Source organism: Dipodomys spectabilis, unplaced genomic scaffold (genome assembly GCF_019054845.1).
Source record: "Dipodomys spectabilis isolate Male_0828 unplaced genomic scaffold, ASM1905484v1 ptg000175l, whole genome shotgun sequence".
Taxonomy (NCBI): domain Eukaryota; kingdom Metazoa; phylum Chordata; class Mammalia; order Rodentia; family Heteromyidae; genus Dipodomys; species Dipodomys spectabilis.
In genome coordinates this window covers 20,960,255-20,977,500 of record NW_024870852.1, presented here as the reverse complement: position 1 = coordinate 20,977,500, position 17,246 = coordinate 20,960,255, and the positions used below count along the sequence as shown (strand labels likewise).

The following is a 17,246-nucleotide window of genomic DNA, read 5'->3' as shown; positions in this document are numbered from 1 at the left end:
GGGGCTCCCCGCGCTCCCCTAGATACTGCGCCCCGAAGCGAGGAGGAGAATCCGCAGACGGGGTCTGCACCGCGGCCGCGGCCGCTGCGCTCCCGGGAGCTCGGGCCTCGGCCCCGGGACCCTCCTCCTCTCCGTTCCGCCGCCGCCCGGCAGGGCTGCCTCCACCCCGAGTCAACGCTCCCTTAAAGACCATTCAATCAAGAGGCAGCGGCGAGCGCGCGCGGCATTCCGGGGCGCGGAGGAGACCCGGCCGTGCGCCCCACGCCCGCACCAGGACGCCCTTGATTCGTTGGGATTGTCTAACGAGCACCCCACGCTCGGCGGCGCGCCGTCCACCCCGAGCCGCGGCGCCGAGGGGAACCGCACGGATCCCGCCGGCGGAGGGAAGCGGGGTCCGCGGCCGGGCGCGCCCGGGGCTGACACCCGCGTGTGCGCGGATTGGGTTTAGGACGCCGGGCCGGTGCGGCGAAGATGCCCTCCGGCCCCGCGGCCGCCAAGTTTCCCAACTTCCAGCGACGGCTTCCGCGGCCGCCGGGACCCCCGCCGTCCGCCCGCGGTGCCCGGCGCGGGGACTGCGCGGGCCGGGAGGCGCGGACCAGGCGGCCGGCCCCGTCCGGGTCCGGCGATCGCCCCGGCCCCGGGACGTGAGCTGGGCTCCGGGCGCCTCTGCGGTCCGCCCTGGGCGCGCCGCTCCCCGCGCGCCCCGGCGGCCCGACCGCGACCCCGCGCGCCGTGCACTTGTCCCGCGGCGGGCGGGAGAACGACGGCGCGGGAAAACTGAGGCTCGGAGCCTGGAAGGGGCTTTTCCCGGGAGCGGACCTGCCCGCGGGCCCCCGGAGTCGCAGCACCCCGGTGCGCCCCGTGCGCCGCGCGCGGCCGGGCGGCGGGCGTACTCACCGCGCGGTTCGGCGCCGAGGGCGCGGGTCCCGGCGGCGGGCGCTGCCGCCGCCGCCGTCGCTGCCGCCTCCTCCCGGGCCCCCTTTTCCGAGCCTGGCCGGGGCCCTGCTCTGCCCCCCCGCCCGGGGACGCCGGGACGCACGGCCGGCGGCGGGACGCGGCGCGGGGCGCGGGCCCTGCAGAGTCGCCGCGCTCGCTCGCTCGCTCCCGGGTCCCCGAGGCGGCGAGCCCAGCCTCCGCCCCCCGCGCCGCCTCCCCGGCCGCCGCGCTCGCCCAGCCCGCCAGGCCGGCAGGGCTGATTGGAGGCCGCTTCGCCAATGGCGCCAGCGTGCATTCATTCATTCCGCCGCCCATTCATTCATTCCTCCCGTGGAGCCAGCACCGAGAGCCGGCGCGCGGGGTCGGCCTGGGCGACCCCCGACCGTGCCCTGGGCCTGCCCAGCGTTCCAGAGTTCGCAAACGGCCTTCAGGATATGGTGTGAGGGCAGGGGCACTCCCAGCCGCGGGAGGCCACACCTGGGGCTGGAGAGGCAGTACCAGCCTCTCCAGGTTTCACCCATTTTACAGATTAGGAAACTGAGGTCCCAGGAGCTTCACCGGCCCCCAGAAAGTTCTGTAATTTTATCCATGCACAGGCTCAAATGAAGACACCCCCACATACCCATCTGTCCCCAGCATGAGGAACTGGCTCCAACAGAGACTGTGCAGGCTTGCTCTCTCCCTCCCCCTCCCCCTCCCTCTTTCCACTCCCCTTCTTGGGTTGAGTCAGGACCAAGTCAAGACCAAGCCCTGGACCACTTAAGCCTCACACCCCCAGTCCAGTTTGACTTTCAGATAGTGTTTCCCATTTTTTGAAAATGAACTGCCTCCTTAGGCCTCTGTATAGCTGGGATTCAAAGTCTGAACCACCATACTTCACTTGTTTGTTGAGATGGGGGAACTCATTATCCCCTGGCCTGGAGCCTTGATCCTCCTCATCTCTACCTCCCAAATAACTGGGCTTCTGGGCATCAGCCACCTCCCTTGGCTTTCCCTCCACACTCTTGAATGTGTATGAGCTCCACTCCCAAAACAGTAGCCACTGCTGACCCAGGCAAATGTGAGTTCGGGGAAAGAGAGGCGGTTGCAGTATCCTGTGCCCGTGCCTGTGGGAAGCACAGCAGGCTAGTGCTGAAGGTTATCACTTGGTTTCACCAGGTGTCCTCCATCTTCATCTGCTAAGGCTGGGAACCGCAGCGGAGCCCTGCGGCCGGACTTCCTCATCTCCTTCATCCCCCAAAGAGATGACCAATGAGCAAATTCAACATCACTCAGGGCAGGAGGTGGCTGTGCTAATGATAGGAAGTTCTGGGGCTCCTTCCTGAATCCTTGGGCCCCTTCATATGTATATACAACATATATATATATAAAATTTTTTCAGTGCCATTGGTGCAACCTATGGCCTTGTGCATATTAGGCAAGTGCCCTGCCATGGAGCCACAATCCGAGTCCTTGGTGGTTTTTTTGGGGGGGAGGGTCCGGTCGTGGGGCCTGAACTCTGGGCCTGGGCGCTGTCCCTCAGCCTTTCAGCTCAAGGCTAGCGCTCTACCACTTGAGCCACAGTGCCACTTCCGGCTTTTTTCTTTTTGCTTATGTGGTGCTGAGGAATTGAACCCAGGGCCTCAGGCATGCAAGGCAAGCGCTCTACCACTGAGCCACCTTCCCAGCCCCCTTGGTGGTTTTTTTGCGGCAGAGTTTCACTACATAGCTCAGGTTGACCTTGAATTCAAGAGCCTCAGACTCCAGTGCTGGGATTACAGGCATGTCACACCACACCTGGCATTGAGTCCATTTCTAAGACCTTAACAGAAAAGCAGAAATGGTTCTGATGGCCAATTATCTGTGTGAAACTTAGAAGAGTCCTCTGCTTTCGACACCAGCTGGCCTATGCATAGTCCCCACACTGGACCTGAAGTGGGATGGGGGAGGGGGGGCACACTGGCCAGTTTGACAACTCAATTGGGGAAAAAATGAGTTGGGAATTTTGTGAGGCTCACAAAATGGTTCAACTTATTCCTTTGTTAAGTTTAATTTTATTGTCAAGGTGTTCAACTTCTTAAAAATCCATATCTGTAATCCAAACTACTCAGGAGGCTGAGATTGAGGCTCGAGGTTCCAAACCAGCTTGAATAGAAAAATATGAATCTCCGTGTAGCCAACAAAAAAGCTGGAACTGGAGGCATGACTCAAGTGGCCGAACACCAGCCATGAGCAGAAAAGCCACGCGAGAGCCGGAGGCCCTAAATTCAAATTCAATAGTGGCACACACACACACACACACACACACACACACACACACACACACACACATCGTAAAACTTTAGACTTGTGATAATTTTATACTCTTAAATAGAGTTCCCAAACTGTATTGTATTGGTGACCAGAAGGCCTGGCCCCACGTCAGCTTCTAGTTTTCTCCACCCTTTCTTCTCCCCAGCCTGGACCAATCAGCAACATGGAGGTCTTCCCAGAAGCAGTGTAAAGGTGAGACTTGGGGCACAGGGATGGGGAGGGAGACAACATATCTACCTTCTAGACACAGAGTACAGAGGCCTTGATTTTCTCCTCTCTAAAGCAGACATCGCAGGCCTCGCTGGCATTAGGATAGTGACAGAGCCTGGGTTTGTGTTTGTGCTCAGCTAATCTCCCTGCACGCACACCTTCACATCCTGGGTTTGAACTCGGGGCCAGCCTCAATGCTGCCACTCTACCATTGAGCCACAAGCTCCACTTCTGGCTTTTTAGTGGTGAATTTGAGTCAAGTCTCACAGACTTTCCTGCCAGGATTGGCTTTGATTCTCCATCTCAGATCTCAGCTTCCTGAGTAGCTAGGATTATAGGTGTAAGCGCCAGTGTCCGGCTGGAGCATCTGCTGAGGGACTCCATGCATCCCAAACCTGCTGGCTGCCTGTCCTTCCAGTGCCTTGTTTGTCTTGGCCTCTGAGCCTCTGCTTTTTTCCTGTAGGATTAGCATGGAACAAGCTAGAACAGAGAATGTCAAGTGAATTGGGCCTCTATATGGACAGTTGTACACCCTCAATCTCAGAATGAAAGTAATTGGGGGAGCAGGATTTCATCTGTACCCAACAAGTACAGACCTTTTTATTTTCTGGTCATGAGTCTCTAAGAAATACACTGACAGCTGTTTTCATCTGTCACCCTCTGCTCAGAGTTAGGTATGCAAATAACCCTAAGTGGATTTAAAGTAAACAAGAGGAAACCTGTATATAGTAAGTGGCTACTGCAGACACCTGTATTTGCCCACAGATACTGGGCCAGGATAGGAAGTGTGTTTCTTCCTGTGGGTTCTGGGAGAAGATGCTGCACAGTGAATAAATCAACAAAAAGCAAAGCATGAATATGGTTCCTTCACCCCGTTTTTCTCCTTGGCAGAGCCCACAGCCCCGCCCTGTGGCCCTGAGCGACTTTGTGGCAGCTGCTCATTAATTTCGCTCTCCTCTGAGGATAGTGGCTCTGAACATCTCCCAGTGCTGAGCCCCTCCCACCCCCATCCCCTGCACCAATTATAGCAGGCTCTAGGGACGGGGCCATGGCCTTCACCTTTGTCAAGGGTTCCCATGGGATCTCAGGGTGCCCCATACATCTGTCTCCTTCCTTCCTTAGGAGTGTAGAAGTCACCACGGGTGAGAAGGGCTTGATGTGGACATCAGATGATAATTCTCTTTTTGTTTGTTTGTTTGAGATCAGGATTCGAACTCAGTACCTGATAATTTCACCCACTGGCTATAGTGCTCCACCAACTGAACTACACCATCAACCTTTTTTCTTTTTAGACATCGATTTTTTTCCTGCTGGTTATGGGGCTTGAACTCTGGACCTGGACGTTGTCCCTGATCTTTTTCACTCAAGTCTAGCACTCTACCACTTTGAGCCACAGTACCATTTCCAGTTAATTGGAGATAAGATTTTCCTGCCAGGGCTGGCTTTGAACCATGATCCTCAGATAGCTTCCTGAGTAGCTAGGATAACAGACATGATCCACTAGCACCCAGCAAGATGCTAATTCATTCATTCATTCTTTCTTTCTTTCTTTCCTTCCTTCCTTCCTTCCTTCCCTCCCTCCCTCCCTCCCTCCCTCCCTCCCTCCCTCCCTCCCTCCCTCTCTTTCTTTCTTTCTTTCTTTCTTTCTTTCTTTCTTTCTTTCTTTCTTTCTTTCTCCAGTCATGGGGCTTGAGCCCAGGACCTGTGTGCTATCCCTGAGCTCTTTCACTCAAGGCTAGTGCTGTACCAGTTCGAGCCACAGTGCCACTTCTGGCTTTTTCTGTTTATGTGGTACTGAGAAATTGAACCCAGGGCTTCATGCATGCTAGGCAAGCACTCTACCACTGAACCACCTTCTTAGCCCCAAAGCCTCCCTGTGCCCCCCCCATCTCTCCTCCCATGTTTATTTTTTCCCTAAATCCCCTAGACATCCACCCCTCCTGGCCCCTTCTTTGGGATTCTGCCATTGAGGAATTAGCCACAAACACCAGAAGATTCTTCATAGTAACTGAAGGAGGACAAAGGTCATTTGTTATCCAGGGATTAGGAGCACATTTAAAAGGCTGCGCCACTTCAATTTCCCAAACAGAGGAATCTGGACAAAGGCTCAGCCAGTGAGTGGCAGGCGATGCTTGCCAAAGTTTCTCGAGCTTCGGAATTCATTGTCCCCTGGCTCCGGCAGCAGGGCCAGTGCCTGCCGCCCGCACCAAGAGTGGGCAGAGAGCCCAACGGCATTTCACAGCCTGCACCGGGAAGAATGGTTAAGGACCAGCACCCCAGCCCTCTGCCTACGGGGCGCAGAGGCCTCACGCCCCATGAAGAGGCAGTGGGCCCCTCGTGACCTCTGTGTCCCCATCCTGCCCTGAGCTCTTCCTTCCTTTCTGGTCCAGTCCTAGCACTCACCAGTTTTCCAGTGTCTCTCATTCTTTTTCATTTTATCTCATGTTGTTTTTGTTTGGTTTGGGGAGGAGTGTGTGTATTGCTGGAGCTGGAACTGCAGGGCATTTGCATAGACTACCCTTAAACTCTTGATCCTCCTACCTTCTCCTCCCATATAACTGGGATTGTAGGCATGTGCCACCATGCCAGCTTGGGGAAAATAACGGTTAGAAGTCAACATCTGGGTACTGAGCGTATCCTTTGGGATACGCTGTCTGCTCTCTGGCCTTCTGGGTGGACAGACCCAAGTAGACAAAAACAGATAACAGACATGCATACGTGCACGTGACCAGAATTCCCTTCCGTGTGGATGGACAGGTGCATGCAATGGAAAGCTGACAGATGCTGGCTCCCCATCTTCATTGGTCCCTTGCTGGACTTGCCTGGTGTTCTCCGCTTGTAATTTCACATCGAGTGTGGGGAATTGTCCACCAGAGGCCAGCATAAATAAGATGACATTTTCAAGAAGGTCTTTTCCAGCCACGTGCCGGTAGCTCATGCCTGTAATCAATCCTAGCTATTCAGGAGGCTGTGATCTGAGGATCGCAGTTCGAAGCCATCCCAGGCAGGAAAATTCATGACACTCAGAGAAACTACTCAGAGAAAGCCAGAAGTGGTGCTGGGGCTCAAGTGGTAGAACACTAGCCTTGAGAAAAATGAAGCTCGAGGGAGAGTCAGCACCCAGGCCCTGAGTTCAAGCCTCAGGACTAGCAAAAAAAAAAACAAACAAACACAAAAAAACCAATGTTTTTTCCAGGTCTGTGCATCAAACTGTAAACATTGGGTCAGGAAGACCCCCTGACACCTGGCCAGGAAGCAGAAGCACACCTGGCCACTTCCGACATGCACTGTGGGGATGAGGAAGTCCTGCTCCTGTCCTCAGAATCTGTGTTTCCTTGCCCACACCACTCATCCCACAGAGCACCTGGGCCAGGGGCTGCCAGCCTATAGGGTACCTGTCTTGTCTCAGGTGGGCACCCGGAGGAAGGTTGGACTGTGGAAGCTGCTCTAGGACTCCTCTGAAGGAGGGAACGCTTGCAGAGAATATCTTGGAAACAAATAACAAATTGTCTCACCCACCAGAACAGTTAGCGGAGCTATCATAATTAAAATGGAAGCGCGTAGGTGCAGAATGGAAGACACAAAGCAGACCAAGGGAATAGAATGAGGAATAGGAACGAACACATATTTAGGCAACTTGATTTTGCCCAATGGGAAATACCTGGATTCATCAATGCTGTTTAATAACCTGCTCTCCGTGAGAAAGGCACATTTCCCCCTGACTCCAGGTATAAAATAAATTCCATGTGGAATAAAAAGTACACATTAGAAGAAAGAGAGCATAAAGATATTAGGAAAACAAGTACCAGTGGCTCATGCCTGTAATCCTAGCAACTCAGGAGTCAGAGATCTGAGGATCATGGTTCTGAAGTACCAGGCTGAAGACCCCCCAAAGACCACCAGGGAGCCGTCACCGATGTAAATACACAAGAGTCGTTTATTACAGCTCGAGCCCGACTCACAAACCTTTCCTGACGCAGCAGGTCCGAAATGTGAGCCCCGACCCTTCCTCTAGCAGGGTTTTTATAGGGTTTTTAGGGACTTCTATGCGTCATTGAAACACTTAACAAATCATATTACACCGCGGGAAAATCATAAAATAATTCTAAAAGATGATTAGTGTAACCAGTGGCGGGAACCGACCAGGTACTGGGAATCGGCTGGCTCATGGGGTTGATGCTTTTCAAAATGATTAGCTAAAGCAGAGGATCTGAGCTGCGACCAAGTGGTCTTTATCTTGCAGGAACATTTGGAACTTAGCTGTAGTTAGTGGAATTTACCATAGAGGGTTGTTCCTGGAATTTGGGCCCAAGGGGATCAAGGGGAGTTGCTGACACATTTCCCGGACAAAATGGAATCCAAACCTAAAATTGCTATGTTTTGTTCAGGCTTCACAGTTCAAAACCATCCTGGGCAGAAAAGTCTGTGAGACTTTTATCTCCAATAAAGAAAACCGGAAGTGGCTCTGTGGCTCTCAAGTGGTAGAGTGCTAGCCTTGAGTGAAACCACTAAGGGGCAGCACCCTGGCCCTGAGTTTAAGCCCTAGTATTGGGAGGGGGGGGGGGGATGGGGGATGGATGGATAATGGACAGACAGGTAATTTACATATGTTCATATGCTCATATAAAAGATAGATAGATGATAGATGAATGGATAGATGATGGATTGATAGGTAATTTATATATGTTCATATAAATTAAGTGGTCAAGTTTTAGCATTTACTTTTCTATCTTAGAAAACTAGTCATATGCAGGCCTAAAGAACTAACTGTATGTGAGACCCTCATCACAGCAAGTTTGAGCATTCTGACTCTGAAAATCCAAAATCCAGAGCTGGGAATATGGCTTAGTGGTAGAGTGTTTGCCCAGCATGCACAAAGCCCTGGGTTCGATTCCTCAGTACCACATAAACAGATAAAAGCCAGAAGTGGTGCTGTGGCTCAAGTGGTCGAATGCTAGCTTTGAGTAAAAGAAACTCAGGGACAGTGCCCAGGCCCTGAGTTCAAGCCTCAGGGCTGGCAAAAAAAAAAATAATCCAAAATAAGGCAAAATCAGAAATGTGCTGGATAGCAGCGTGGGAAGTTCTGCATCATGCCATCTTGTTCAGTTCCACAGTGATGAACCTACTATATAAAGTGTCCTTTGTCCTGGGTAGAGGTATATACAGAATGTAAGAAACTTCGCATCCACAGGCCGCACCCCCATGAGCTCTCACTAAGTGTGTGAGAGTTAAATCCAAATCACAAACACTCTGCTTCCCCGTCAGAAATGAGCAGTGACAATCCAGTTCATATTATGGCATGTGATTGTGTGTGCATGTGTAAGTGTGTGTACTCTGTTCGTGGTATGAATGCCTGTGCACATATCTGCATGCACCATGCACGTGAACACCCCCCATGTGTGCACACATGTATACCTGTGCACACATGAGCACACCTGTGTTATACGTCTGCGCACATGGATGCAGTGCATCGGTGTTCTTACATGTGTAAAAGTGTGCACACACGTGTGTCTGTATGTCTGCATAGGGGTTGGTTACAGGAGTGGCATCTTTCTATCTTTGCTATAAACCTGGTCTGAAGGGTGGTAGTTCATCACCTTTTCCAAATTCTATTGGCCAAGGCAATTCACAGGTGCTACCAGGCCAATGGGATGGATGTACACAGGGTGTTGACACAGGAATGGTGTCTCTCCACAGCTCTGCTCAGCACAACACTCTCTAAGTTGCACTAATTAAAAGCCAAGCCTGGCTGTGGGTGGGGTGTGGCTCAAGTGGGAGATACAAGGCTCTGGGTTCAAAACTTGTCAGGCCACACCTTTGTGTGTTTCTCCTGATGAAAATGATACTGGCCAGGAGGTGTCAGGAAAAGAGGACTTCTCCAGGAAGCTGGAATTGCACTTCCAAAGTAGAGTTTTACAGCAAAGGCATGACAGACTTAACCATCAGAGTTTCTGTTTTATGATTTATTCAGAACTTACTATATACATTAATTTAAAATCATCCCTTGAAGCCACAGTGCATTGAAAAAATACATATTTAAAGAGTACGTGAAATTGAATCACCTCTAGACAGTTATTGGGGGAAATTAATTCCTACCTGATGATTATTTTTTAAAAGCCCATTGTTTAGATTCCATTTTTCCCCATAAATTTTGTGCAATTATATTAAATTAAAAGTCAAGAAGGCTCTGAGTGACTCTGGCATGGTTGGAGGGCAAAGTTAAGATTGCAGGATCAATTTTTTTTTTAAAGGTCCCCTTTGAAATGTGTGTGTAGGCAGCCCTCATTTGCATGAAATCACACGTAGCAAAGACAGAAATTAACCTGATATTATCTCAGAATCCTGTTAACCTCAACTACGCAGCTGGCATGGGTTCCAGGGATGGAGGCAAAAAAGAAGATGGATGGGAAGAAAACCGGCAGTTGTGAGTTAGAAAGGAGTGGCCTTCCAATCCACAGATCAAGGACTCCCCACAAAGACTGGCAGTGTAGATGTTAAACCTGGACCCCAACTGCAGGGACCAACAGTGCCCCAACATCCACTCATTACAGGGAGAAACCAGAAAATGTGCAGGGCTACAGCAAAGATTTCTGAGACACTTATGGGCCCATGCATACCTCAGCAGGTGTGGACCCAAGGTGTGGGGAACATGCAAAGGAATCCCTTCACCACAGTCCAGTCCTGCACTTGATGTGGGATTGCCTCAGTTTCCCCCTTGTGGGATCAGAGGGTTTGCCAGCCCACCTCTTCTTACCAGTGAGGCTGAGCCATGCCAACAGGTACAGGTAGATGACCACAAAGCTGCTGCAAAATGGATTTTGTTTGTCCAGACCAATGTTTCAAAAATATTTCGAAGCTAGAGATTGGTGGCTCACTCCTGTAATCTTAGCTACTTAGGAAGATGGATCTGAAGATGGCAGTTCAAAGTCAACCCGGACAGAAGTCTGTAAGATTCTTTTTTTTTTTTTTCCTGTCGGTCGTGAGGCTTGAGCTCTGGGCCTGGGCATCCCTGAGCTCTTCAGCTCAAAGTGAGCGTCTACCTCTTGAGCCACAGCCCACTTCCAGTTTTCTGGTGGTTAATTGGATACGAGTCTCATGGACTTTCCTTCCCCGGGCTGGCTTTGAACCCTGATCCTTAGATTTCAGCCTCCTGAGTAGGTAGATGACAGATGTGAGCCACCAGTGCCTGGCTTGTGAGATTCTTATTTCTAATAAACTACAAAAAAAAAAATCAGAAATGGATCTGTGGCTTAAGTTGTAGAGTACTAGCCTTGAGCAAGAAGGCTTAGAGACAGCAACCCCGCACTGAGTTCAAGCCCTATGGCAGGAAGGAAGGAAGGAAGGAAGGAAGGAAGGAAGGAAGGAAGGAAGGGAAGGGAGGAAGGAAGGAAGGGAAGGGAAGGAAGGAAGGAAGGGAAGGGAGGATGCCCAAGAACTATTCAGGTGTCTGTTCAGGTGTCCAGACTCTTCCCAGTACCAGAGAACTGGGGGCTTCAACCACCTGCTGCCCCCTGCTGCCCACGTTCCACCCACACTGCTGGCAGCCTCCACACCACCTTCTTAACTCCTTTGACTTGACACTTCTTAGTATTTCAGGGAGCTAGGCATGTCTATAATCCTAGCCTTGGGGAGCTGCCAAAGGAGGATAGTGAATCAAGACCTGCTTGAGCTACAAAGTAACACCCTGTTTGAGAGAGCGGGAGGGAGATAGAGAGATAGAGGAGGGAGAGAGAGAGAGAGAGAGAGAGAGAGAGAGAGAGAGAGAGAGAGAGAGAGAGAGAGAGAGACTCTGTAAATGCCCAAGGACAGGGTGCTGTGACACAGTCTTCCTAAACCCTTCAAGTGTCCCCAGACCAAAACTACTTTTGTTCTGAGACCCTGCCTGTCCCCTCCTCCCATCACTCCAGGGGCTGGTGGGCACGATGACATCACTGATGACATCACCCAACCCTAACACAGCACGGACGGGGCTGTGCATGTCATTTTCACATCACTGGATAAATAATAGTTTTTCAATTTCTCACTTCAGCTTCCTTATAGGGCCAAAAGATGGCCAAATGGAAAGCCTTGGATGGAGGTTGCTATGAATTTTGGGTGTTGTGGGTAACAAAGCCGGAGCGCTGCTGAGCATGCTCACCACGCAGGTGCTGACCTCCTGAATGAAGAACTTGGAGACCAGCAGCAGGCTCTCATGGTGAGAGGTGGGCTCCACCTGCATCCTGACAGTGCAGGTGGGTTGGCTCAGCCCTGGGAGGGAGGGCGGTCCAAGGTCAAGGTAGCTCAGCTGGTGTGGAGGCCCCGTGGTGGGAAGGGCCCTGGGTGGGTGGAGTGGATGGAGGAGGAGAGCAGTCTGCTTTGGTTGGGAACGGACAGGGGACACCCTGGGATCAGCGCTGATTGCCCTCCCACCTTTTGGTGGTCTCCAAGAGGCCAACTCCAAGGCCTCTGTGGCCTGAGAGTGCACAGTGGGGTCTGTGCTCTCCCACTGTCTCCCCCTCCCCGCCAGGAGCAAGACCTCACCCAGGGCTCCCCCCGTGGGGCTCGGGTCTAGCGTCGACCACAGAGCTGAGCAAACCCCAAACGGTTTCTTTTCTTTGGAAAGCCTCTGGAAACAGGAAGAGGGGCTGTTTGCTCGGCTTTGCCAAGAGTTAAGTCATTCCTCCCTGATACAAACAATTTCTCGGGTTACTCTTTGGGGCTCAGGAACATTTGTGAACTGAGCAAGGTTTGAACTCTTCACCCCTGAACTTCAGTCCCTGGGGTTGTCTGCTGGGGCTGGGGCTCAGCTCCCTAGCCCTGCCTGGCCTTCCAGAGATAGGGCCCAGCTACCTCCGGGTGAGAAAAATGCTCTGCAGAGCCATGAAAGGCCAGGCTGGCCTCAATCTTCCTCCCTGGCTACGTGAGAGGTGCGGGGTCTCCAGACCCAAGAAGCAGGGGCTGCATGGTGAAGCAAGGCGCCTGGGTAGAGCATTCTGAGCCCCGAGCACCATGCCTGCTGCACTTCTGCGAGGAGCCATGCTCATCCTGAGGACCTCGTGAGGTCACCTTAGAGAGCCACAGCCCCAGAGCCATCGACCCGCCTGTGTGTGCATCCTGGCCCTGCCTCCTCAGAGCCTGCATCTCCACCCTGGCTGCAGCAGTAGGCTTTGCCCATGGGGTGCTGCACAGAGTACCTCTTCTCACACTGTTTCCTAGAGCAGAGCCCCAGAGACATCTGTCATTTGTAAAGAAGAGAAGGTCATTCCTCAACTTCTGCAAGCTAGGGAGTAGAAAGTCAAAGGGCAGCTGGGCTGGATGGTGACCCATGCATGCTGTGACAGAGCCCACGGGGTGGGACAGGACAAGGAGGCCGTGGTGAGCTCCACAGGCCCTCTCCACAATGACCACCTTAATCCATTCCAGAAGATAGTCCTCAGGACCAGGCCTCCTGCGAGCCCCCCACGCCGTCACTGCAGCCGTGGGACTCAGCTCCCAGTACCAACACTTTAGGGATCATGTAGAACTGGGGCAGTTCTCTGCGTTGGAATGTGAGGGATTAGAACTTCTCTGTGAGGAAACCCCACACTGTGAGGAGACCTTCATGCTGTGAGGAGACCTCCACGCTGTGAGGAGACCTCCACGCTGTGAGGAGACCTCCACCCCGTGAGGAGACTTCCATGCTGTGAGGAGACCTCCACGCTGTGAGGAGACCTCCACGCTGTGAGGAGACCTCCACCCTGTGAGGAGACCTCCACCCTGTGAGGAGACCTCCACCCTGTGAGGAGACCTCCACCCCGTGAGGAGACCTCCACGCTGTGAGGAGACCTCCACCCTGTGAGGAGACCTCCACACTGCGAGGAGACCTCCACCCTGTGAGGAGACCTCCACCCCGTGAGGAGACCTCCACGCCGTGAGGAGACCTCCACCCCGTGAGGAGACCTCCACGCCGTCAGGAGACCTCCACCCTGTGAGGAGACCTCCATGCTGTGAGGAGACCTCCACGCTGTGAGGAGACCTCCACGCCGTGAGGAGACCTCCACGCCGTGAGGAGACCTCCACGCCGTGAGGAGACCTCCACCCTGTGAGGAGACCTCCATGCTGTGAGGAGACCTCTACGCTGTGAGGAGACCTCCACCCTGTGAGGAGACCTCCACGCCGTGAGGAGACCTCCACCCTGTGAGGAGACCTCCACCCTGTGAGGAGACCTCCACCCTGTGAGGAGACCTCCACGCCGTGAGGAGACCTCCACGCCGTGAGGAGACCTCCACCCTGTGAGGAGACCTCCATGCTGTGAGGAGACCTCTACGCTGTGAGGAGACCTCCACCCTGTGAGGAGACCTCCACCCAGTGAGGAGACCTCCACGCTGTGAGGAGACCTCCACGCTGTGAGGAGACCTCCACGCTGTGAGGAGACCTCCACGCCGTGAGGAGACCTCCACCCTGTGAGGAGACCTCCACGCTGTGAGGAAACCTCCACGCCGTGAGGAGACCTCCATGCTGTGAGGAGACCTCCACCCTGTGAGGAGACCTCCACGCCGTGAGGAGACCTCCACCCCGTGAGGAGACCTCCACGCTGTGAGGAGACCTCCACGCTGTGAGGAGACCTCCACGCCGTCAGGAGACCTCCATGCTGTGAGGAGACCTCCACCCTGTGAGGAGACCTCCACGCTGTGAGGAGACCTCCACGCCGTGAGGAGACCTCCACGCTGTGAGGAGACCTCCACCCTGTGAGGAGACCTCCACCCTGTGAGGAGACCTCCACGCCGTCAGGAGACCTCCATGCTGTGAGGAGACCTCCACGCTGTGAGGAGACCTCCACGCTGTGAGGAGACCTCCACCCCGTGAGGAGACCTCCACGCCGTGAGGAGACCTCCACCCTGTGAGGAGACCTCCACGCTGTGAGGAGACCTCCACGCCGTGAGGAGACCTCCACGCTGTGAGGAGACCTCCACCCTGTGAGGAGACCTCCACCCTGTGAGGAGACCTCCACCCCGTGAGGAGACCTCCACGCTGTGAGGAGACCTCCACGCTGTGAGGAGACCTCCACCCTGTGAGGAGACCTCCACACTGCGAGGAGACCTCCACCCTGTGAGGAGACCTCCACGCCGTGAGGAGACCTCCACGCTGTGAGGAGACCTCCACCCTGTGAGGAGACCTCCACGCCGTGAGGAGACCTCCACCCAGTGAGGAGACCTCCACGCTGTGAGGAGACCTCCACGCCGTGAGGAGACCTCCACGCTGTGAGGAGACCTCCACCCAGTGAGGAGACCTCCACGCTGTGAGGAGACCTCCACGCTGTGAGGAGACCTCCACCCCGTGAGGAGACCTCCACCCCGTGAGGAGACCTCCACGCTGTGAGGAGACCTCCACCCTGTGAGGAGACCTCCACGCCGTGAGGAGACCTCCACGCCGTGAGGAGACCTCCACCCTGTGAGGAGACCTCCACGCTGTGAGGAGACCTCCACCCTGTGAGGAGACCTCCACGCTGTGAGGAGACTTCCATGCTGTGAGGAGACCTCCACCCTGTGAGGAGACCTCCACGCCGTGAGGAGACCTCCACGCCGTGAGGAGACCTCCATGCTGTGAGGAGACCTCCACGCTGTGAGGAGACCTCCACGCTGTGAGGAGACCTCCATGCTGTGAGGAGACCTCCACGCCGTGAGGAGACCTCCACGCCGTCAGGAGACCTCCACGCTGTGAGGAGACCTCCATGCTGTGAGGAGACCTCCACGCCGTGAGGAGACCTCCACGCCGTGAGGAGACCTCCATGCTGTGAGGAGACCTCCACGCCGTGAGGAGACCTCCACGCCGTGAGGAGACCTCCACGCTGTGAGGAGACCTCCACGCTGTGAGGAGACCTCCACGCTGTGAGGAGACCTCCACGCTGTGAGGAGACCTCCACGCCGTGAGGAGACCTCCATGCTGTGAGGAGACCTCCACCCTGCGAGGAGACCTCCACGCCGTGAGGAGACCTCCGTGCTGTGAGGAGACCTCCACCCTGTGAGGAGACCTCCACGCCGTGAGGAGACCTCCGTGCTGTGAAGAGACCTCCACCCCGTGAGGAGACCTCCACGCTGTGAGGAGACCTCCACCCCGTGAGGAGACCTCCACGCTGTGAGACCTCCACGCTGTGAGGAGACCTCCGTGCTGTGACTCTCTGAAGAGACCCCACGTTGTGAGGTGGGCTCCTTGCTGTGAAGAGACCCTCACATGCTGTGAGGAGGGTTTCACACTGTGAAGAAGCCTCCACGCTGTGTGGAGACCTCCATGCTGTGAAGAGGCCTCCTCGCTAATGCACTCTGAAGAGACACCCCCCCCCCCCCATGCTATGCAGAGGCTTCCACACTGTGAGGAGACCGCCATAAGAAGAGGAACTCCTGAAGTTTGATGGAGGCCTTCCCCTCCCTTAGCTTTGCTTTGGCTCTACCCAACCACCACAAATCCCAAGTTTCCAGTTAAATACTTTGAGGTGATCTTTGTGTGAGTGTGTGCGTACATGCATGCGTGAATGTGTGTGTGTGTGTGTGTGTGTGTGTGTGTGTGTGTGTGTGTGTGTGTGTGTGTGTGTGTGTGTGTGTGACAGTACTGGGGCTTGAACTCAGGGCCTTGTGCTCTTACATGGTTTTTTTTGCTCAAGGTTGGTGCTCTACCACTCAAGCCACAACTGCACTTCTGGCTTTTTGTAAATAGTTTATTATAGATAAGAGTCTTCTGGGCATCACTGCCTAGGCTGGTTTAGACGGTGATCCTCAGATCTCAACCTCCTGAGTACCTAGGATTACAGGTATTAGTCACCAATTCCCAGCTTTGTTTCGAAGCAGTATTTTATACTGAAAAGATCATTGAGATCCAAGTTCTCAACCCAGGCCTTCAATTAATTAGCTTGGGCAAGTCACTTAATTCTGCTTCAATAGCTCCATCCACAAACCCACAGGGTTAACCAGATGGCCCAGCATCCCTCAGCGCTGGTGAGCGTGGCTGTCCATATCTGCAATGACCTAGTGACTGGCTCCAAGATGCTTCACAGCAACTGCAAACAGTTCCTTCATTTTCTTTCCTTCCCTCCTTCCTTCCTTTATATTTTTGAAAAAATGAGGGAATTATTCCTACTAAAATTTAAAAAACAGAAACAATGAAAACAGCTATGAGATTGATCCTCTTTAAAAATACATTAGAAATCAAGCCAAGCACTGGTTGGTAGCACCTGTAATTCTAGCTTATTCAGGAAGGTGGGATCTGAGGATCACAGTTCAAAGCCAGTTTGGGCAGGAGAGTCTGTGAGATTCTTAGCTTCAATAACCTACCAAAAAGTTGGAAGTGGAATTATGGCTCAAGTCGCAGAGGGCTAGCCTGTGTGAAAAAGCTAAGGAACAACAACTCAGGCCCTGCATTCAAGCTCCAGGACTGGCACACAATCATATTATATATTATTATTATATGTATAATATATAATATATTAGCAATCACAAATTTAAAAGAACTACAGAGTTGGGAATGTGGCTCCCTGGTAGAGTGCTTGGCTTGCACGCATGAGCCCTGGGTTTGATTCCTCAGCACCACATAAACAGAAAAAGCCAGAAGTGGCGCTGTGGCTCAAGTAATAGAGCGTTAGCCTTGAGCTGAAGAGCTGAGGGACAGCGCCCAGGCCCTGAGTTCAAGCCCCACAATTGACAAAAATAACAAAATAAAACAACAACAAAAAAAGAAAACCCCAAAACTACATACAGATTTTTTTTTAATGTGGCGGAACCTAGCTTTTTTGTTCACTGGTGGGAATGGAAAATGGTTTACTGTTTCTGGAGGGTGATTTTCAGCCTGGTCAAGGAGCG

General features: G+C 53.4%; 1 protein-coding gene across 1 annotated transcript in view; it reads right to left on the bottom strand.

The window, feature by feature from the left end:
• Positions 1-952, bottom strand: part of Eya2 (EYA transcriptional coactivator and phosphatase 2) — a 113,408-nt gene extending 112,456 nt beyond the window's left edge. Inside the window, exon 1 of the mRNA XM_042694520.1 lies at positions 898-952. The gene's annotated coding sequence lies outside the window, so the exon portion shown is untranslated. The remainder of the gene's footprint in view (positions 1-897) is intronic.
• Positions 953-17,246: the final 16,294 nt, after the last annotated feature.